The 22,950-nt window shown below is 40.4% G+C and overlaps 1 protein-coding gene across 1 annotated transcript in view; it reads right to left on the bottom strand.

Annotated features, from left to right (window-relative positions):
- FAM135B (family with sequence similarity 135 member B) overlaps positions 1-22,950 on the bottom strand; it is a 154,283-nt gene that overhangs the window by 33,583 nt on the left and 97,750 nt on the right. The window lies entirely within an intron of this gene.

Below are 22,950 nucleotides of genomic sequence, written 5' to 3'. Positions count from 1 at the left end.
GCCACCTGGGCACACTGCTGGCTCATATTCAGCTGGCTATTGACCAGCACTCCCAGGTCCTTTTCTGCCAGGCAGCTTTCCAGCCACTCTTCCCCAAGCCTGTAGCGTTGCATGGGGTTGTTGTGACCCAAGTGCAGGAGCAGGCACTTAGCCTTGTTGAAACTCATACAATTGGCCTCAGCCCATCAATCCAGCCTGTCCAAATCCCTCTGTAGAGCCTTGCTACCCTCAAGCAGATCAACACTCCCGCCCAGCTTGGTGTCGTCTGCAAACTGACTGAGGGTGCACTCGATCCCCTCATCCAAATCATTGATAAAGATATTAAACAGAACTGGCTCCAATAGTCAGCCCTGGGGAACACCACTTGTGACCGGCCACCAACTGGATTTAACTCCATTCACCACAACTCTTTGGGCTCGGCCAGCCAGCCATTTTTTTACCCATCAAAGACTACGCCCATCCAAGTCATGAGCAGCCAGTTTCTCCAGGAGAATGCTGTGGGAAATGATATCAAAGGCTTTACTAAAGTCAAGGTAAACAACATCCACAGCCTTCCCTCATCCACTAGGCAGGTCACCTTGTCATAGAAGGAGATCAGGTTAGTCAAGCAGGACCTGACTTTCATAAGCCCATGCTGACTGGGCCTGATCACCTGGTTGTCCTGTACGTGCCATGTGATGGCCCTCAAGATGATTATCTGCTCCATAACCTTCCCTGGCATCAAGGTCAGGCTGACAGGCCTGTAGTTCCCCAGGTCCTCCTTTCGGCCCTTCTTGTAGATGGGTGTCACATTTGCCCATCTCCAGTCAACTGGGACCTCCCCGGTGAGCCAGGGCTGCTGATAAAGGATGGAAAGTGGCTTGGTGAGCACTTCCACCAGCTCCCTCAGTACCCTTGGGTGGATCCCATCAGGGCCTATAGACTTGTGTGTGTCTAAGTGGAGTAGCAGGTCGCTAACCATTTCCCCTTGGATTATGAGGGCTTCATTCTACTCCCCATCCCTGCCTTCCTGCTCAGCGGGCTGAGTACTGCGAGAACATTTGGTCTTACTATTAAAGACTGAGTCAAAGAAGGCATTAAGTCCCTCAGCTTTTTCCTCATCCATTGTCAATGTTTCCCCCTGCATACAATAAAGGACAGAGATTCTCCTTAGCCCTCCTTTTGTTGTGAATGTATTTATACAAACATTTTTTAATTGTCTTTTACGGCAGTAGCCAGATTAAGTTCTAGTTGGGCTTTGACCCTTCTAATTTTCTCCCTGCATAACCCCATGACATCCTTGTAGTCCTCTTGAGTTGCCTGTCCCTTCTTCCAAAGGTCATAAACTCTCCTTTTTTCCTGAGTTCCAGCCAAACCTCTCTGTTCAGCCAGGCTGGTCTTCTTCCCCACTAGCTCATATTTTGGCACATAGGGACAGCCTGCTCCTGCAACTTTAATATTTCCTTCTTGAATGTCCATCCTTCCTGGACTCCTTTGCCCTTCAGGACTGCTTCCCTAAGGGACTCTGTCAGCCATGCTCCTAAACAGTCCAAAGTCTGCCCTCCGGAAGTACAAGGTGGCAGTTCTGCTAACCGCCCTCCTTACTTCTATGAGAATCTAAAACCATCATTTCATGGTCACTGTGGCCAAGACAGCCTCCAACCATCACATCTCCCACAAGTCCTTCTCTGTTTGCAAACAAGAGGTCCAGCGAGGCACCTTCCCTAGTTGGCTCACTCACCAGCTGTGTCAGGAAGTTATCTTCCAGACTGTATCTATCCTCCTAGACTGTTTCCTCCCTGCTGTATTGTATTTCCAGCAGACATCTGTTAAGTTGAAATCCCCCACAAGAACAAGGGCTAGCGATTGTGAGACTTCTCCCAGCTGCTTATAAAATATTTCATCTGCCTCTTCATCCTGGTTGGGTGGTCTGGAACAGACTCCCACCATGATATCTGCCTTGTTGGCTTTTCCCCTGATTCTTACCTATAAACATTCGACCCTTTCATTACCATTGTCAAGCTCTAGACAATCAAAACACTCCCTAGCATACACGGCTACCCCACTGCCTCTCCTTCCTTGCCTATCCCTTCTGAAGAGTTTATAGCCATCCATTGAAGCATGCCAGTTGTGTAAGTCATCCCACCATGTTTCCATGATTGCAACTATATCATAGTCTTCCAGCTGCATAATGTCTTCCAATTCCTCCTGTTTGTTGTCCATGCTGCGTGCATTGGTGTAGATGCCCTTCAGTTGGGTCACCTGCTCAAAGATTCAGGGTACGGCCTCAGACGTGCTGAGTACAGGAGGAGCCTTTCAATGAGCCCTGCAAACTCCTGCGCATCCTTATCCCCCTTTGATACAGGTGTACCCCATCTGTCGCCAGCAGTTCTGGTGTTGTGTAGACCGACCCATGATCAAAAAGCCCAAAATTCTTCCGGTGACACCAGGCTCGGAGCCATGTATTGATTAGCTGGACCTTCTTGTTTCTTCCCTCATCATTCCCTGTAACTAGAAGGATAAAGGAGAACCCTACTTGTGCTCCTGATCCTCTAACCAGTTGTCCTAAGGGTCTGAGGTCTCTCTTGATTGCCCTTGGATGTCTTATTGCAACTTCATTGCTGACTACCTGAAAAAGCAGTAATGGGTTATAGTCTGAGGGCCATACCAGCGTAGGACGCTTTCTTGTTACATCTTTAGCTCTGGCGCCAGGGAGGCAGCAGACTTCCCTAAGAAATGCATCTGGTCAGCATATTGGGCCTTCTGTTCCCCACAGAAGAAAGTCTTCTATGACAAAGACCCATCTTTTTTTTTCTATGGAAGTGGTTTCAACACAGGACATAAATCGACTTAAACTTGGCAACACCTCCAACCTAGATGAACCATCATCCTCATCACTGTTTGGTTCCACTTGAAGAACCTCGTGCCTATTATGTAAGGGCATCTGGGAAGGTGCGGTAGCCATGGAGGAGAAGCGCCTGCTGCGCCAGGCAGGAACTTCTCACCATTGCCCCCTATCCCTTAAGTCACTGCGTTCCAGCAGGTAGAGAGACGATAGGGAATCCTCTGTATCATGTGTCTTGTCTGCCTGACGGGTCTGTCCCAAGGAAGGTAGGGTGCAGTTCCAGTAGTCTATCCCACTCTCAGACTCTCTGATACTCTTCAACCTACTCACCTCCTCCCGGAGTTCTGTCACTAAGCAGAAGAATTCCTCTACCTGGCGCATCTGCCACAGGTCTGCTCACTACTGCCGTCTGGTACTGGCATGAGAGCAGGGCACACCCTGATGACACCTGGGTGGCAGCATGTTCCCATCGGAGCTCTGTCTGGGAAGCTGCATCAGTCGTGGCAGGTGCAGTTTAGAGAGAACATGGACTTCTGCCAGGTAGATACTATTGCTCCCTGGTCAAGCCGGCAGAGTTACAGCACCCTTCCTGCGTGCCCTTCTGCGCAAACTGGAGATGCTCACCTCGGTGACAGGTCTCCTCAGCCGCTGTCGTGTGAGCTGCAGGCTCCTGGCAGGTCTCTCAGCTCCCTTGAGGTTCAGGAAATCTCCCTGTGCACCGTGCTAGAGCACTCCTCTGTGGATCATGACAGCATGGGAGCTGCTCACCTCAGCGACTGAGTAAATGTAAAATACTTCATAGTTTCTTGCTTCTCAGTGGCAAAATAGAGAAACTAATTTTCCTAAGTGTCAGGTGAATGCCTATGTGTACACATTATATCAAAAAGGATATATCACTTAAGGTATAGTTGCAGAGTGTCATGAAGAATCCTGTACTTGTAGCCTTAATTTCTCTGTTTCTCAGTTTACTGAGGAGTGATGACATAAAGAAAAACCTAGTCAAATGCCAGATAAAAACAACTGCCTAGTGTTTTGGAAATGTAAAGGCTTCAGTTCAATTTGATCAATTCTGCAAATCTAGATCCCAATGCTAGACCGTCACTGTCCCTTGTCCATCTATCCTCTAAGATGTTCTTCTAGATTTGCCCAGCCAAGTAAAATAGCCTACAAAATCAACAACCCCAAACAAACTAAACATTCTTGACAATATCCCTGCCGAATATATTTAAATAAATCAGCCTTTTAAATGAATAGGTTTCCTGTGTAATGCTCTTTTCAGTCAACAGATTTCTCCTATAATTAGAGTGTATTACTTTATAAATGTACTTTTCCTTTATAACAAGAGAAAGGAAAATTACTTGAGAAAAGCAAACACTGTAATTAAATAAGGTTCACGCCAATTCATTATTCAAATGCAGAGAACAATTTGTGAATATCCACTTCCAGTGTACTAAATCTATCTAATATCAAAAGGCACCAATTGGATTTTACGCTTTGTAATATACAGTAAGTTGCCTGTATTTGTTTTGTATTAAAGTAATTTCACAAGCTATGTTAACTATGTGCAATGTTCAACAATAGCATTAACAGTTGGTAAATTAGACCCTTTACGTTTAATCTAATTCAAAGCAGCATTTCGCAATTCAGATTCAAATTTAAATTGCTTGTGAAGAATTTTAAGATACTAAAAAGCCATTCCAGACTAAATAGACCAGTTTTGCAGTCTCCAGCATTATTTCATTAGTAGACAGAACTAGCCTACCTTTCCTACTTCTGGCGAAGATCTAGAGAACTGCTTGAAACAGAGAAATAAATCTCAGCATCCCAAGATGAATGCAGTTTCTGAGAGCACAGTGTCTGCCCATTCATCTGCATGCCCATATTGGTCACCTAACATAAAAATTTTATTCTGGCTTCAGACTCACTGACCAAGGAGATTCTTCATCTCTGCTTTGGAGACTGCTTTCTAAGATAGGAGATTTCCTGTTATTTGGTGGTTGGAAATGAAATTATAGTTATGACTTGAGCTAATACATTGATGTTTACACCTCATTATCTTTTTTTGAAAAAAGAAAGAGGATTAAAAGATAACCATTTCTGGTAATTAGGGATATGACTGAAGCATTCGAGCAGAAGAATACTCTTTCACATGTGTAGGAACACAAATGACAGAGAGAGATATTTGTATCTTACAATTAAAGGAAAAAAAAAGCAAAACAGGAAGGGAACCAGGAGTTATATCATGCAGCTTATAGTATGCTAGTTATCTTGTGCTTGTTAATTATTTCACAAACATTTATATCTGCAAAGTGTTTGTTAAAAAAAACCAGCCGACCAGCCAACCAAACAAAAAACCCCTAATTTATTGGGATCTTTGCATCAGGTAACACTTGTGTGGGAACCCTATCTCCTGAACAGGACAGTTGGTTGCTGTCCAGAGGATGATGCAAGTTTCCATTTGTGATGGTGTGCTTCCCCTGTCCCTGACCTTTATCTCCTGCAACCCTGCTTAGGTGATAACCACCAGCGGTGATTGTAATGGATACATCTGGTCATGATGGCTGCATCAGCTCAGAGTGGATTCAGGAGACAGGTAACAACACAATAGCCTAGGGCTATTGTGCAATGCACCCACCGAAGAAACTAACATCTGTAGTCGGCATGCAAATATGACTATGGGTCAATCATCTTATCCTCCATAAATAGTGAGCAGCCCAAGAGCCCCTTGAGCTCTCCTGTATGGCAGCGGGCTGCACACCAGGACCTCCCCTTGAGCAGGGACACCTCTCAAGGTTACTCCTCGAGGTTGAGAGATTCCTTGCCACAACAGATCCTTGGTAAGTGACTAATAGCATGCTAAACTTTGGAATCTTAGCTAAGTGATATAAAGGATTGATTGCACACGTATAATCCTTTAGACATAAACTGTTGACCAAGTCTGGGACTAGGACTGGACCTAGCCGCACCTAGACTCCTCTCTGAGAAGGAGTTTAGAAAGCAAGGGGATCCTTTTCCGAACCTCATGACTCAACGGGAGGGTCTCCCTGACAGTTTTGTCTGATCCTGTCCTCCATGCAGTAAATAATCAAGTGTGCCTCGTCATCAAATCTTGTTAAAACACTGTCACATTGAACTTTGTTAACTCCCTGTTCTGTATCAATAAACTATATTTTTGCTTCTCTCTTACAAGTGAAGTGCACTCTCACTCCATTCACGACACCATTGCAAGGGTCCTTACAGTGATCTTCAGCTGGATCAGTTGAGACTCCCCCAGCTGTTCTGCTGAATTCCTATACCAGCTGGGCTGTGGTCCTGTGTGACCACTCCGGCACATGCATCATTCATTATTATTGAGTATCTTAAACTACGTATGAAACATCTCATTAATATCTCAACTGTTTATGAAAGACTGTTCTAGAAAGACCTCTGCAGGAATACTTCCTATTGACCATCCACAAGAGTCTTATCTGTGTTCAGTTTGGTCACTTCTGCCTCAGGAACCTCCTATCAGAATCTCTGGAACAGCCAGATTGACCACCCAGGATGTTTGTCACTGTACAAAAGCACACAAGTTGTACTGGTCAGCTTTTCTAGGAGCTGCTTGGAGGAATCTCTGGGTCTGATCAAAATTTGCACCCAGAAAGATTCTACAGCAATGAGTTAGTGCTGCTTCTAATTGGTGCCACCTTCTCTCAGGTTGATCCATTATCTCATCCATATAGGTGACAAACTGAGGCGTTCCTGGACCACCAGTGAAGTAACGTCAAAGTGCATTGAGTGTCCATACAGTCACAACCCTGACAGCCTACTATTCCATAACTATAACTATAGGATGAACTTGAACTTCATATTTATAACACACTTATCCCTTAAATTCATAGCTCTTGCCACCAGTGATAAAATGCTTTATTTTACAGAAGTTGACAAATGCTTTCAGAAGCATAATTTCCAAAAGATTCATATTACTTATATTGCAGTTAAGACGGAGACCCCAATAAAAACAGAAGGTCTGCTATATCTAGCCCTCCACAGAGACAGAAAGCAAACATAAATTTATTAAATGGCTAAAATTATTGTAGTTTTTCATTTCTCCTGGCCTTCGTTTCTCTCCATCCTTTAACCCTGTTTTTTATTTCTTGCTGAGAAACAATAGCAGACCCACAGATGTTCCCTTTTCATGTGAAGGGACACAGATGACTATGCACGTTGAGGGAGATATGATATATCCCTGTTAATCAAATTGGTGTTGTGAATGTAAAATGTAAAATCTACAGCTTGAGCAGAGGGCACCAGTGGTGGGAGAAGGGCAAGTTCTTAACCCATTTACTGAAACTGGTTGCATGTCAGAAATTATTTTTGTCTTAAAGAGGTTATCATGTAAATATGCTAAATTGAGCTCTGAGACAAGACCAAAGAGGCAAAGAATGTCTTCTTCGGAGCCCCAGACCAGTTTCTATGGCAGAAATGACTTGAAATCCAAAGTTAAAAAAAGAACCATGATGATTTAAAATGAAGTATTTTCAAAGAGAATGTTTCATGCAAAAAACCCAGAAAAATCCTGCATTTGGGTTAACTAAGAATATTTCTATAAATATATATGATGATACATATTTAAAAAACTCTATATGTATACACACACACGTGTGTATATATATATATATTTACATTTCCATTCAACTATGGAAAAAAAACCCAAACCAAAACAAGTCCCCCTCATTAATTTGCTCATCAATAGAAAATAACTTCTAGATCCCTGTGCCAGACAGTGAAAAATTATTGGCAAATCTGAAACCATACCGTAGTTCAAAGACACGAAAGTCCACAGTGGCCAACTTGTGGATGCCATTCTGTGGTTACATGCTGTTTCTTCTTAGCCTGGTTTCCTCAGCAAACACTGCATATTCAATCATGCTATCTATGTAGCATCACTCTGCCAATGCTCCCAACAATTTCTCTAAATGGTGGCTGAATTTAGCCTACTTTGAGAGACAGGAAAAAGTCCCCAAAACATTAAATGCCTAAAGGTATGGTGAAAATACGCAGCCAAGAAAGAAAAGGGATTTTAAATATTTGTCTAACAGAAAGACTGTAGACTACATATAACAGGCATGGTACACGAATCTTGATCCTATCTGGTGGAAAAACAATACATCTCTGTGTTCTCCACCTGTCAGCAGCAGATCTGTGAACACAGAACTTTCTTGAGGGATGGGTGACAACCACTTGAGCCAGTTTCTATAAACCTCATTCCTCTACTATCCACTAACAATAAGACAATATGTTTATGGGAGAAACAGTTATGGAAAATTGGGAAAGTTAAGTACCTTCCATCAAACAAAGTGAAACCTAGAACCAAACATGTAAGATAAACAGATATATTGGACTAGGATGCACTTGAATGTGCATATTCTATCAACTTAATAAATTGCCTTGCTTTGATTTACTAGTCTGCTATATAATATGATGGTTCATTACCCAAAACTCTAAAAGAAAAGCAAAATCACTATATTATATTTACCTTTGATTTATATGACACTAGTAACACTAATCAAAAGTGTCAATAAAGGACAGTAGCTAGAAAGACACTGACAATATATGGAACTATTTATGCTTTGCCTCTCACTAAATCTGTTACATAAGAAAATGTAGGTTGGTATTTTGTAAATACAAGATACAATTTGACATTTATATTAACTCTTAAATTAGAGTTACTTTGTCAAAACTACTGGGATGATAATGCAGTAGAAACAATATTTGAGATTGGAGTCAGATTTAGTGATAAATTACACTTTGTACAAAATTAGCAGGAAGAAAGTATTTGACTTGAGGCCCTTGTAAAACAGGAACCATCAGACTTTAAAAAGAGCCATCTTCTGAACAGGTAGAAGAAAATTATCCTGGTCAACTCTAATGGTTGTGTCTCAGGTTTTCAATACTCTAAGTTACTGTTCAAAATACAAACTGTAGGTTTCTTAATTACAAGTAGCTGAGAAAGAAGAAGTGGCCAAGAAAGTATTTGATAGGAAAATTTCCATCTAAAAATACCATTCTAATAAAACAAAAATTCTTCACAGGTCATACTGATTTCCCTTAAAGTTATTTTAGGAGAAAAATCTGGTAAAACACTAACAAAGTTCCAAATGTCTCGTATTGACACTCTTAGAACAAAACATTTTAATTTTTCATTTCAAATAAAGCTTCTGGCTGGTTTTTTTTCATTTTCTTTTTCATCAAGGTCATGTTCGGATAGCTGTATATCATACAGTATAAAGGTCCAAAACACAACAAAAACCTTTATTCCGTGCACAAGTGTTTTTGTTTGTTGTGGGTTTTTTCCAGATTTTTTCTTTTAGGGGACATTTAACAATTTTTTAATTTCTATTCAATAGAAGTGAAGCCACATTCTGAAATCTCCTCAGCTTGTCTGAAGTCTATTTCCCACATAGCTTTGAAAAGTGAACCTAGTGTCTGCAGGTCAAGTTACATCCTATATATCATTACAAGTGTCTACAATCATGATGGCTCTTCATGTAAAAGCACACACAGGGCATTCTACAAAAGTCTTTAAACAATTCTGATTATGATGAATAAGATGGGAAAAAATTCCATTTCCTCCACCTGATCTCTAGGGTTATACATCACCAAAGAGAAAATTAAAGCCATAAAAACATTTCTTTAGCAGTAAATTAAGCACTGGGGAAGATGTCTCATGAAAGTTGGAGCAGGTGTCTGACAGGAGGCATACTTCTTCCGAGATGAGCACTGAATCATCTGGCACAAGAAACGTCATATGCTTTCCTCTCCCTCTGTTGGATATATGTATGAAAATGACACATATTAGTCCATATCTTCATCTTGTTATTATTAAGAGTCTGTGTAGGGAACATTCACAAAGCACACTGAAGTATCATTTGGCTAAGAAATGATACAGCAACACTGAATAATTATTTTATGGGAAAAAACAGTGGTTGATTTTCAAACTGTTTGAAAATAATTGTTTATGCAAAAAAGAGGCCAGCTTAGATGCATAGATAGATAGACAGACTGACATATATATATATACAAAGATAAAAGCTGATCTTTATGTATAATTGTAAATTTAATATTTGTAAATACACACACGCACACATGGTGTGAATTCTGACCTCCTAAACAAAATAACATGGTGGAGACATCAAAAAGGGCCTTAGTACATTGTCCTTTCTGATTAAAGAGAGTCCATGCTGCTTATTCACAGATAAGGAAAGCAAATCCACTCCTATTGCTGTGATCAAACAAGGACCCCTGAGCTGAAGAGCTGCCTTGTTATTACAGATCGCTGCAGGCAGCAGGCATAAAACCAGTCAAGTTTTAAAAGGACACTTGTTAACATTTTTTTTGTCTCTCCCACCTGTATGTACACACTCACACATATAGAAGGAGATCCTGTTCAGTGGCATAATGCAATTGTGCCATCAGAATTGGCATTGAGGACAACAAAAAATACCAAAAATATTTTGATTCAACTTTTATACATAGCAACAGGGGAGGATACTTCAGCTGCTGCTCTGGCTGGGGTGTAGAAGGCTTTATGCTATGTAATCGTGCATGTTAGCAGCTGGTGGAGGAATTTTGCTCTTTGCGTCAATGCTATGTACTGTCTGATACTAAATACACAAATAAATATATAAATAAATAAATATGTGCTTCCCAGGATTTTATAGCATCCTAAGCGTTTTGTTTTAAAAAGTTTGCAATGAATTACATAGGCGGCAATGATCAAAGCTCTAATACATATCCCAGTGTGCTCACATAGGAATGGTGATATGAGTATCTAGCAAAACTTTTATATTTGGACTGTAAACATGTCCAGCTCAGCTTATCACCCTGGACTCCCTTCATAGCACATAGAGAGAAACGGGCATTTTCGGAGCACAATTCATCCCTTCTACTTCAAATGTTTATGTTATAATGCATTATTCCTTAGAAATGCTCCTTGCTTTCCACAGACTGTGTATGAAGGAAAATTAAACTAGAAGCTTGGATGGAGACAATTCAGAGATGGGCAGAGAAGTTCCACCCCAGTGCTTACTAAAAAAAAAAAAAAGTAATTCATACAGTTTTGAACTGTCTTTTCCTAGTGAACTGTGATGTTTTAGGGTTTAGAGGTAATATATTTATGTCAGCCTGGAAATACTGAAATATCAATGGCAATAAAAACAACACGCAAAGATAACAGGCTCTGTTTTTATATAGAGGTTGTCATTTATAAAATCTGAAGTGCATCATAAATAAGTCAGTACCGTTCTCCATGTTTTACATTTGAGAAAACTAATGCTCAGAAAGATCATCTGAGCAACTCTTTTCAGGTGCAGGCAGAGGGAGAGAACTGCAGGGCATCCTGAATTTGAATAGATATTTTCTTCTCTCAAACAGTACGAATGTTTCAGACATAATTATTTAGTTTCTTCACCCAGCGGTAACTGCTGGCTCCAAGGAGCTGACAACCAGTCCCAGAGCATGTATTCGTCTGGGTCTAGTGTAAGCTTGGAAATCCTCTAACTTAGAGAAAAAGCAGGAACTGAAGGGACCAGAGATGGAAGCAAAAAGAGGTACGTAGGGAAGTGAAGGTCCCATCTTGTGCTGTCCTCACAGTGTTCCCTGCAGGAGGGTATGGCCATGGCTGATACAAAGGACAACTGAAGATACGTTGCCAGAGCATGTGGGCTAGTTTTGACCTGACAAACAAATTGGTTAAAACCAGTTCTCTTGCAGATGCCATTTCTCTCATAGTTTTTGGCACAATATGCTATTAAACACAGTGAACTTCTATCATACTGCATGCACTGAGCTACTTGGCTCAGTGTTGCTTTCTGATGCACAGACCCAGAGCAAATGGTCACTCTGAAATGCTCTTTATTTAATAAAAGCAACAGCAAGGACCACAGCTGCCTATTTAGAAATGCCAGGCTCTATTAAATACTGCCAGTCACTTTAGGCTTGGCAGAGAGAAAGTAACTTTAGGCTTGGATCTCTGTTCACATATGAGTAGAGCTACAGGGATAATGGATTTTATAGTTTGATGCCCAAACTGGAAAAAAAAGAACATGTTAGGTCAACTTAGAAAGAAAGTATTTCCTTGTTCAGAGTGAAATGAAACACCTTTCTTTTTTTTCTTTTTTTTTTAAAGACATTTTTAATAATGATTGCAAGTTATCTAATTATTGTGGCTTCACGTTTCAAGACTTGTCACTTAAGCACCATAACAGACCTTGCACACCTTCTTAATGCAGTACAGATACAAATTAAAACATACCTTAAACTCATCTGTACGTTGTGAAGCTAGATAAATTGCCATGTGCTGAATCATGTAACATAGCACAGGATGCCATAGCAATTTTTTAAGCTGGGGAACAGTAAACAGCAGGATGCAGAGAGGATGTTCATGTGGAAAATACATTCCAACCTACTATAATACATGCCTATTTTGCAGTTCCCCACAAAAGTGGTGGACTGAACTCAGCGACTGCATTACCCCTTCTTATCTCTGACCACAGTATTTGGGCTCTCCCACTTGTTAGGAAAATGGCATACCAATGGGCTACAACATATGAGAACTGGGCTGACACTGCATCCTCTGCGTGTCATTCAGTTTCGAGAAATAACCCAAGTTGCACTGCACTTCTCCCACTGCTACTTCATTGGGGCTTTCTGAAATTTGGTTCCTTTTTTTGCCCTTCCAAAATGTTTACAGAAATTGCCTCAAAATTCAATATCATAGTGATAAAATATTTGGTGGGTCCTATTTTTAAGGTGGAGTATTATCACTGGAATCAGAATAAGAGGGTCCTGGCCGATATCCTGCCACTAAGCACAGGATCAACTGAGCAGTCTCATTAAAGAAATCTACTTATAGCAACCAAGCTCGCTTTGTTTATGCAGCAGATCATGACAATGAAAACTTAGCTTGGACCTAGTGAAATTTCCCAACAAACTGTGCTTGAGTTGTGTGAAGACCTTGAGACAGTAGCACACAAAGCTGCCATTTTAAGCCTAAAAAGCCCAACCACTTTGCATCCTGCTACTCTCTTAAAATAAAACTATACTCAGCTACAAATATGTCCATATATGGAGGAAGAGTTAATTACTTCAGACACTGGAGCACCAACTTGTCATAAGATAAAGGATAGATTTTCTGTGCTACTGCAGCCTGAAAAAATTGTTTATTTTGAAGACAGTGTTCCAAATCTGCAGGTTGAGTAAAAGTTATCAGGAGGAAGTTCTGGTACTTATGACTGTGGTTGTACACAAACCATGCACAAGTTATAGACAGCAGTAACCTGAGTTAGAGAAATATATTTAAATTGGAAGGTGAGCTCATTGGTGCAGGCTATTGACTATGTATCAGTATTACCTATAAGCTGAGCAGAGGCAAAAAGAGCCCGCAGCTAGCAAGTGCGGAATTTTGTGACAAGGTGGATGTGGATCCTGATCTATGGGGAAGGAGAAATTACATGGAGACATAAGACTGGAGTCTTACTTTGGAAGATGTGTAATACGAAATGAGAGATGATGGATTGCTGGTTACTCCAAGAAGTAGTATTCTGTTTCTGCATCTCTTTGTTCATGACTGCTGTAAGATTTACAAATAGAAATAGAATTTGCTTCTCAGATATAATTGAGATGAGTGTATTGGATATTTGTGCAGAAGGAAAGATTCAAAGGCAAAGACTGGGATCCTCCTGTCTAAAGAAAGGAATATATAAAGAACCAGGCAGGACAAAAGTGCAGAAAGGATACTAAAAAGATTATCAAAAAGCAAGTCCCACTTAAATGAGGTGATGGCTTTTCTCATTTCCAGTTCACATTTTGCAGAAAAGAGCTTTATGAGTTTGATGCTACCACAAACAAAATCTGAGGACCCTTATTCAAACACCATGCAATATAAAATAAGAGATATTTCCTTTTCTTAGGGAACCTAGAATTCAAAGAGGACGGACAAAAAAAAAAAAAAAGACAGATGAACAGATGAAACAGGATCTCCGTGCATTACAGCATTTGTCTATATTCCCTATCAATCTAATGACCTGAGTCTTTGCTCTAATCAAGACCCACTGGTATTAGCTGTGGGGAACACATATCTACTGTCTTGCAACATGGCATGGTAACATCCAGAAACCAGGAAGGCTTGTGAATTGTTTTAATAGAAAGGGTACAGGGACATGAGCCTCTTGGGATTTGTGATATGTTGTCATTCCTACTAATGAACAGGATGTTTATGAATTGCACCGTTTGTTTTTCAGACTACTTCTGCAGGTGGCCAAGATCACTTTGAATCCTGTCATTCTACACCCACTGGCTTGGCTTCTGAAATGACTTTTACAATAGGTATTATCTGAAAATAGCTTCCCAATGGGTCATTTTAGTTCTTGATCACAGAGTCTCATAGGAGAGAAGGGATATGGCACCAACCATGCCCACCCAAATCTATTTATTTGAGAGATTTGCCCAGAATTCAGTGTTGAGATCTCTATAATCAGAGTAGTTGCTGCTTGCTGGTTAATTAGCTTTGTCTTCACAAATGGAGATAAAAATTAGAACAATCATAACACTATTTCTGATCTCTTCCTCAGCTTGGTAAATTTAAACATTAGTAACACTGTCAAACAGTGGCTAAAGAGGAAATATTTAGTTGTCTTTTGGCAGTGACAAATTACTTCAACCTTTATGGGTTCATTTTTTTAAGCAGTTTGACATTTCGTTACTAAGGCAGATTTTTTATTTTATTGTTTCTTTCAGTCTGTTACACAGCCACAGTGTTACCAAGTAGGTTCCTCTGAGTCATATGCAGGTGGGAAGAAATCATGTCTCTATTGATAGCACTATTATTTCTTACTATTATTTGCAAATGTTCTTGCATATCCCCCTCTTTCTACGCGGTTCATGATTGACTTCTCATTTTTCCCCAAAGATGTAAGAAAAATATGCTGATTTGTATAGGCTCTGTCAAACTGGATCAGCACAGAAGTCCAACAAGTCTTGTGTTTTGCAACCAATCATAGTTAAGTATCAAATACTCACTGAGGAGGCAGAGGTAAACAAAGAAAAGAAAATCCAAACCTAAGCCCTGACAACGTCAGAAATTGCATGCTTTCAGGCAAAGTCTTGCTCAAATTGCCCAAATATTGGTTTACGCCACAGCCCTCACAGTTCCTATCCTTTCTGAACAGGGACTGTAGGAGTTGTCAGTGCTGTCATTTTGCACAATTGTGGCAAATCCTACAACATTCACAGAAGCACCTCCCAGCAAGGTGTTATACCAGCTATCTTATGGTCTATAAAAATTGAGAAAAAAAGAATCCTTGTATTGGTTCTAAATATGCTATTTTTCAGGTTACCTGAATTTTGTCCATTATTGAATGGCGAAAAATAATCAACAGAAGAACTCTTGCAAGATCCTACTCCAAGGTTTGTTGTAAAACTAAGTAAGACAAATCCATTTCCATTCCTGTACCAATTATTTTGCTGAAGATAATTCTGTGGCTCAGAGAGTTCCATCACTCAGGTAATTGAAGTTTTCAAAGTCACCAAATGAGATCCATTGGATTTTTCTCTTAGCTATGTTTCAAAACCTGTTTTTTCTGGAGTATTACTTTATTTCAACTGATCATGCCCCAAAATAATCATTTACAGCCGTGGTTACAGGCACCTTCCTTCTTGCAAACAATCAGTCTGCACAAGAAATGCTCTGCTTTAGCCTAGGTGCTATAATGCTGGTCTGTTTTCTTTGATGTGGTATCTATGCCTTTTGCTGCCAGGAAACAGCTCAAGGTCTAATGCTGTCATTATGCTGCATTCCTGAAGTCTTCACTTATGACACTCTCAGGCAATGAATCATTTATAGCTCTTTGACATGCATGCAAACATACATCAAATTGCAAAGCCAATTATAAAACAATATACAGTCCTTTTTATCACTCCAGAAATCCACAATTTCTATTTTAACACTGAAGCAGAAGTAATGGCTAATCAGAAACTTTCTTGGGTATGTTAGTTTAAGGCAATTATATTAATTTGCTATAATTTACTGCAACAAAATAGGGAACTTTTGAATAGCTGGAGCTGTATAAATTTGCATAAGTATTACATTTTCACAGGTTCATTTTCGTAGCCCAGTAGATACCTCCTGTATTATGCATAGTACATATACCAGCCCTCAAGTAATTTACACTTGAAGACAATCAAATTTCATGAACCATGAGTAGCTTACCATTTATTCTGCAGGCCATCATTTTATGGTTTTAAATAAAATACTTCCAGTGAGTTCAGCAGAGGAGAAAGAGGGTTTGACTGACAGCTCTGAAGAGTCAAACTGTATTTGTTTACAAAAGAAACACAATATGTAGAGCAGAAACAGTGCTTTACCACCCCCAGGAACATGACTTAATACTGCTTTGGAGGTGCCCCTCTGTCTCGTTCAGGCTTTTACCCTTGCTTCTCATCAGCCAACTCTGTCTACCAATGCCAGGTAGACCTAATTCCAACAGAGACATTGCAGATTGCTTCAAGACCTAACACAAACCTGTGAGATGACAATGACTTTTGGTTTGGGTCATCAAGGAGCAGACATATAGTGCCTTCAACTGACTTTATGGCTTTCTCTTGCACATGGAAGGAGTTTGGGAACATCTTGGGAGACAACATTGCAGCCTTTCAATACTTAAAGGGGGCTTATAAGAAAGATGGGGACAGACTTCTTAATAGGGCCTATAGTGATAGGGCAAGGAGTAATGGTTTTAAACTAAAAGAGGGTAGATTCAGACTACATATAAGGAAGAAATTTTTTACGATGAGGGTGGTGAAACACTGGAACGGGTTGCCCAGAGAGGTGGTAGATGCCCTGTCCCTGGAAACATTCAAAGTCAGGTTGGACGGGGCTCTGAGCAACCTGATCGAGTTGAAGATGTCCCTGCTCATTTCAGGGGCATTGGACTAGATGACCTTTAAAGGTCCCTTCCAATCCAAAGCATTCTATGATTCTATGAACATGACAAGGAGGAAAAGTAATAGGAATAGGCTGTTGAAGGAATAGGCTTACTAGAAACCAGAGGCTACAGATGAATGATACTGCAGGTCCTTCACACTTCATGACACACCCAGCTATCCTGAGACAATATAGTGACTGAATGCACAGACAGCATCAATGCACCAGACCCTATTCAAATACCATAATATGAAGCTGGGAACAGCAGACGTAAATACTATTTTAAAACCAGACTGACTGGAAGCTTGATTTCTTAAGGTTTATGCCAGTCAGAGAAGTAGTGTAAGCTCATATGCATCTGACTGTGTCTAGCTTACCCTAAATAAATCTTTAGACTTAGATTCTCACCCAAATGCTTATATGTCTAACTGCCTGAATACTCACATACCTTTATCAGTTATGCAAAGAGCTTCCTTAAATATTACCCAATTCTGTCCCAATTTTTTTTTTTTTTGCCACTCATCAAAACACTCCAGTACAGACTCTGAACATGTGATTAAGTCAAATCAACTTCAGGAGAAGTTATTCTTGTACTGAAGAGCTTCTAAAATTATTTTTATCTTTCCATGAAGCTTCAAAAAATGCTTTATCTATATTGGCTAAACTTTTGTCTAATGTTATTCACCTCTGTCTGGCAATACTTTTGAGAATCATAACACACTGACCCATCTGTAATCTCTTAGCACATTGTTTTCTGTTTGTCAGACTGCTGAAACTTGTCTGATCCTCAGAGAACTTGAGATCATTGGAGCAAGGGCAGTCATTTGTGCACAAACTGATGTTGCGGGGACTGTGCTTATAAGTGTTCCTCCCAAACACTGCACCAAAACATATAATTCATATTAGCTGTGAAAGTGATTCTTGGGTCATTATGACTGACATGATGGCTATGAACAGAGGTACAGGCTCGTGCTGTCACTTGAAGATTTGTTTCCATAAAACAAGACAAAGTGGTTGGAAAAAGAAGGAATCTCTTCTCTCATTTCCCAGTCCCTGAGCTGCTATCTGGGACACGTGCCAATAGCACAGGGTTAGCTTCCAGATGATGGATCTCAACTGTGCTGTTGTTGGCATCTGTGCTCCTGTTGGAAAGGCCGTCAGCTCAGAAGCTATGAGAGTTGATTAGGTCTCCTTTCAAGAACTCTCTCATCATCAGTCAGTGGGAATTATTGTAGTGTTCTTTAGGGCATATGAAGATAATTTTTCAACAAAGTACCACTGGGAAAAAAATACTGAGAAGAAAGAAAAACTGAATCATAGAGCACTATATTAAAAGGTAGAGAGCAGCGTGGTCCACTTCCTAAAGTGAAGAGTAGAAAGGTTGTTCCTGCTGCTCGTGCACTCCATTTCAGGGAAGAAAGAAAGAAACATCTGCCCCAAGCCCCCTCCTACAAAATTCCTCAAAAATCAGTGCTGAAACCTGTAGAAAGGGAAAATTTTAATTGAAAGAATGTTGGTCAGGTGAATGACTGCACAAACTACATCAGTGGATTTCAGCCCCAAAGTGAGAAATTATGGTGATGGGAACCAAATAAGTTCTTCAGTATGTAACTGTAATAGTAGCTGTGAATGAGAAATAAATTCTTCATGCTCAGTCTGCCTTTTACCACTCTACTCACAACTACTCTAAATTAGCCATAGAAAACTTCTTTTCAGTTATACAAGTATAGGTATGATTGACTTTTTCACAGTGGTATCCAGAGAAACAGGGAGATTTGTAAAGAGAATGCAGCAGAGAGATTTGTAAAGAGAATGCAACAGTGTGATTCTTTCCAACACATAAGCATTGGAGAAAAATAGCAAAAAAAAAAAAAAGAAAAGTGGAACTTTCTATGCAAATTCTATTGATTTTCAAAAGGAACCAATTATCAGTCCAATATGAGCAATTCCTGAGGATTTTCTCCAGAAGGAGACTCCATCACCATCCTGTCTGGAGTCTCACAAGAATCTCCAGATGATTTCATGACATTTTCATTGAACGCTCACAGTGAAAAGATTGCAAAGCTTTTTCAGCATCATGTTTTAGGCCTAATTCCAAGTTAATCTCAGTTTTGAACTCTATCATAATGCAGATCATTGCCTTGCTGTACCCTGCATATGCCAGATCAAAAAATAAGAGCCACAGAAAAGAAATATGCCAATGGTTAAAGAAAGCAGTTACTGTCACATTATTAGTTACCATGTTTTCAGCTTGTCCTGGTTTCAGCTGGAATAGAGTTAATTTTTTTCCTAGTAGCTGGTATAGTGCTGTGCTTTGGGTTTAGGATGAGAATAAGGTTGATAACACGCTGATGTTTTAGTTGTTGCTGAGCAGTGCTTACACGAAGTCAAGGATTTTTCAGCTTCTCATACTGCCCTGCCAGCAAGGAGGCTGGAGGTGCACAAGAAGCTGGGAGGGGACACAGCCAGGAGAGCTGACCCCAACTGACCAAAGGGATATTCCATACCATATCACGTCATGCTGAACAAAAACTCGGGGGGTTGGCCAGAGGGGTGAAGCCACTGCTCGGGAACTGGCTGGGCATTGGTCAGTGGGTGGTGACCAATTGCATTGTGCATCACTTGTTTTGTACTTTCTTTTATCATTATTATTATTTTCCCTTCCTTTTCTGTCCTATTAAATTGTCTTTATCTCAACCCACGAGTTTTACCTTTTTTCCGATTCTCTCCGCCATCCCACTGTGGGGGGAGTGAGCGAACGGCTGTGTGGTGTTCAGCTGCCTGCCGGGTTAAACCACGACACTGCTACAGCTAGGAAATAATTTAGTTCTTTCTAAAGATCAGCCATTTATCTTCAGGCAACTGGAGATTAAAGACTACATCAGTAATTATCACAAACGGTGCCCTGAACACACTGATTAAAGCTACTTGTCATTATACCTTATAAAGAACAGTATATCAGCTCTCTTACTATTTCAGAATAATTATGTGTTGGACATCTGCTGGAGTCCCAATCACAACTAATCACCATTTGCATAAGCAAGACTCTGAAAGACTCTTGTTCCTTTAAAACCACCCTTTACAAACACATGCCAACATATGAAAGATGTGCTTTCCATACCACACTTACACCAAACAGAGAAGTCTGAGACCAAAAATAAAGCTGTTTCCATGTCAAATTGACAGTTCAGGATGAAATTCTGATGTAAACTACAATTCTTCAGTCTGGATTAGTTATATGGAATAATGATAAGTAAAAGCTATTTTAAATACTAGGTGGGGTTTAAAATTTGATTTTTAAAAAAATGTTAAATAATATACACCAGCTATTTTACATACTCAAGTTCTAAATTGGTAAAATCAGAATCTTAACTATGCCTTAAGTTTATAAATAATTAGGCATTGTTTGTAAAACATCTCCCATGGTACACAGTTAAGAAAAAGAAAAAAAAAGAAATTAGAAAAAAACTTGTCATCTTCACAGCCCTCTAGACACATCAGGTCCCTTTTTTTCTAGCAGGAGATAGAGAACCTCTGCTAGTTTCAAAGGGAGAAAAAGAGAAATATACACATTGTCCTTCCTTTAAAGAGAAACGGTGGAGTTTTAGTCTTTTGTAAAGTTTTAATTCTTTTGCAAAACTAACACCCTTTATTATTTTCTTGCCTTGCCTTACCTTGCCTTTCCTTGCCTTTCCTTCCCTTCCTTCACCTGTACTCCTCTCCCTCAGCCTTCCCCATTCTCTCCCTCCCTTTCTCTCTCTCTCTCTCTCTGTCTTTCTCATGCAATTTTGGTTTGGAGTCAGGACACAGCAGATGCCCTGAAAAAAAAAAAAAGGAACAATGAAATTAAGTTAGAAAGATGGCTGCTGTGCCAATAAATGAAAAAAAAGGATAACAGGAATCTCTACATTAACGTTCCTGTGTCTGAAGAGGAATGAAGTAGACAGCTATGTATTCCTCTTCTCCCAGCTAAACTGGGATTTCAGGGCATACCACAATTCCAACAGTGGATCCTACAAAGGCTATTCTCTGATGCATAATCCTCCTTTTTCAAGAGTTGAAAAAGTGAAGTATCATGGCCAAAGAGCCATAGCTATACAGATGAAAAAAAGAATAAAACACAGATGACTGCTACGTGACATAAAAATGTGGGTTTGAGTAATGTTTTAGTGTTAGGCTGAAACAGCCTAGGTTTTTCATATGTTGCTGAAAAGATGAAAATATTAGCAAACTACGGAAAAGAACTCTTATCATCAATGCAATTTTGTTTGAATGACACTCCTAGTTCTTGTATTATGCCAGGCATAAACTTTATGTTTTTGGGATAGCTACATCAATGCTAGATGGAAGAACACTTCTTATCAAACATCAGCGTCTTATTAATGGGAAATCATATGATTAATCAATCTGATTACTTAGGAGTCAATTTATCTACAGTGCAACTGCTATCCAAATGAAAATAAGATTACTGTGAGTACGGTTTATTAATAACCCCCAGTATGTCATTGACTCAACTTGATTATAACACAGCAGGCATGTGATGCACAATATTACAAAGCCATTAAAACAGCCTGACAACAGTGGATACAGAAGAGGTGTATCGTACAGGGTAAGGCATAAAACTCCTGAAGTGTAAGTGACTATTCAATTTTCAGTTCTGCAAGGAACATTTTATTTTTATTCTACTGTAGACGTAGTATCTGTAGATATTTTTCAGTGTCCAGCTCTTATGGCTGCTGAGATCACCTGAAAGCATGAGTCAGTGTGATGTTCAGATACAGACCTTGTAACATCCAAAACAGCCCCTTGAACTTCCTCACAGAGAAAAGCAATTTACCAGACCCAGAGGGGAATTCAGATGCCCCTGACGGAAGCCAGTCACACACAGCTCATGAGTCTGTTTCATCCCACTAGATCTCCCAAGCTTGCAGTAGATATGATCCTATTTTGAACATATTGTTAATCTACTGTGATATATATTCCCTGTGAGTATAGGTTATGGGCTGAAGAGAGCTTAAGAAAGTACTAGCACATTTGCTTATTCTGTAGATTGCTCTTTGCTGTTTTTTTGACCATAAAAGTATCTTCCTTTATATTTATCTGACAACAAACATTTCTTATTTCAATAAGAAATATCTTTGTTGTCTTAATTTTGCTTGAAAGGAAAAGTGTAGTATAGATAGAGAGAAAAGGCACAAGAGCGGGCTGTCCCCAGGTGCCGAAAGACGAGCCGGCGGGGAAGAAGACCGGCCTGGCTGACTAGAGAGCTCTGGCTCGAACACAGGAAAAAGAGGAGAGTCTACAACCTCTGGAAGAAGGGGCAGGCAACTCAGGAGCACTACAAAGGTGTAGCAAGGCTGTGCAGGGAGAAAATTAGAAGGGCCAAAGCTGAGCTAGAGCTCAATCTGGCTGCTGCTGTAAAAGACAACAAAAAACACTTCTTCAAATCCATTAGCAGCAAAAGGAGAGCTAAGGAGAATCTCCAGCCCCTAGTAGATGGGGGAGGGAACACAGTGACCAAGGATGAGGAAAAGGCTGAGGTACTTATTACCTTCTTTGCCTCAGTCTTTAATAGTAAGACCAGTTGTTCTCCGGGTATCCAGCCCCCGGAGTTGGAAGATAGGGACGGGGACCAGAATGGAGCCCCCATAATCCAGGGGGAAATGGTTAGTGACCTGCTGCACCACTTAGACACACACAAGTCTATGGGGCCTGATGAGATCCACCCGAGAGTACTGAAGGAATTGGCAGATGTGCTCACCAAGCCCCTTTCCATCATTTACCAGCAGTCCTGGCTAACTGGGGAGGTCCCTGCTGACTGGAAATTAGCTAATGTGACACCCATCTACAAGAAGGGCCGGAAGGAGGACCTGCGGAACTACAGGCCTGTCAGCCTGACCTCGGTACTGGGGAAGCTGATGGAGCAGATCATCCTGAGTGCTATCACATGGCATGTAGAGAATAATCAAGGGATCAAGCCCAGCCAGCATGGGTTCAGGAAAGTCAGGTCTTGCTTGACCAACCTGATCTCCTTCTACGACAAGGTGACCCGCCTAGGGGATGAGGGAAAGGCTGTGGATGTTGTCTACCTAGACTTCAGTAAAGCCTTTGACACAGTTTCCCACAGCATTCTCCTGGAGAAACTGGCTGCTCATGGCTTGGA

Source organism: Ciconia boyciana, chromosome 2 (assembly GCF_034638445.1).
Source record: "Ciconia boyciana chromosome 2, ASM3463844v1, whole genome shotgun sequence".
Classification (NCBI taxonomy): domain Eukaryota; kingdom Metazoa; phylum Chordata; class Aves; order Ciconiiformes; family Ciconiidae; genus Ciconia; species Ciconia boyciana.
Note: the sequence above shows the minus strand (reverse complement) of the source record. Positions and strands in the feature narration are given on the sequence as shown.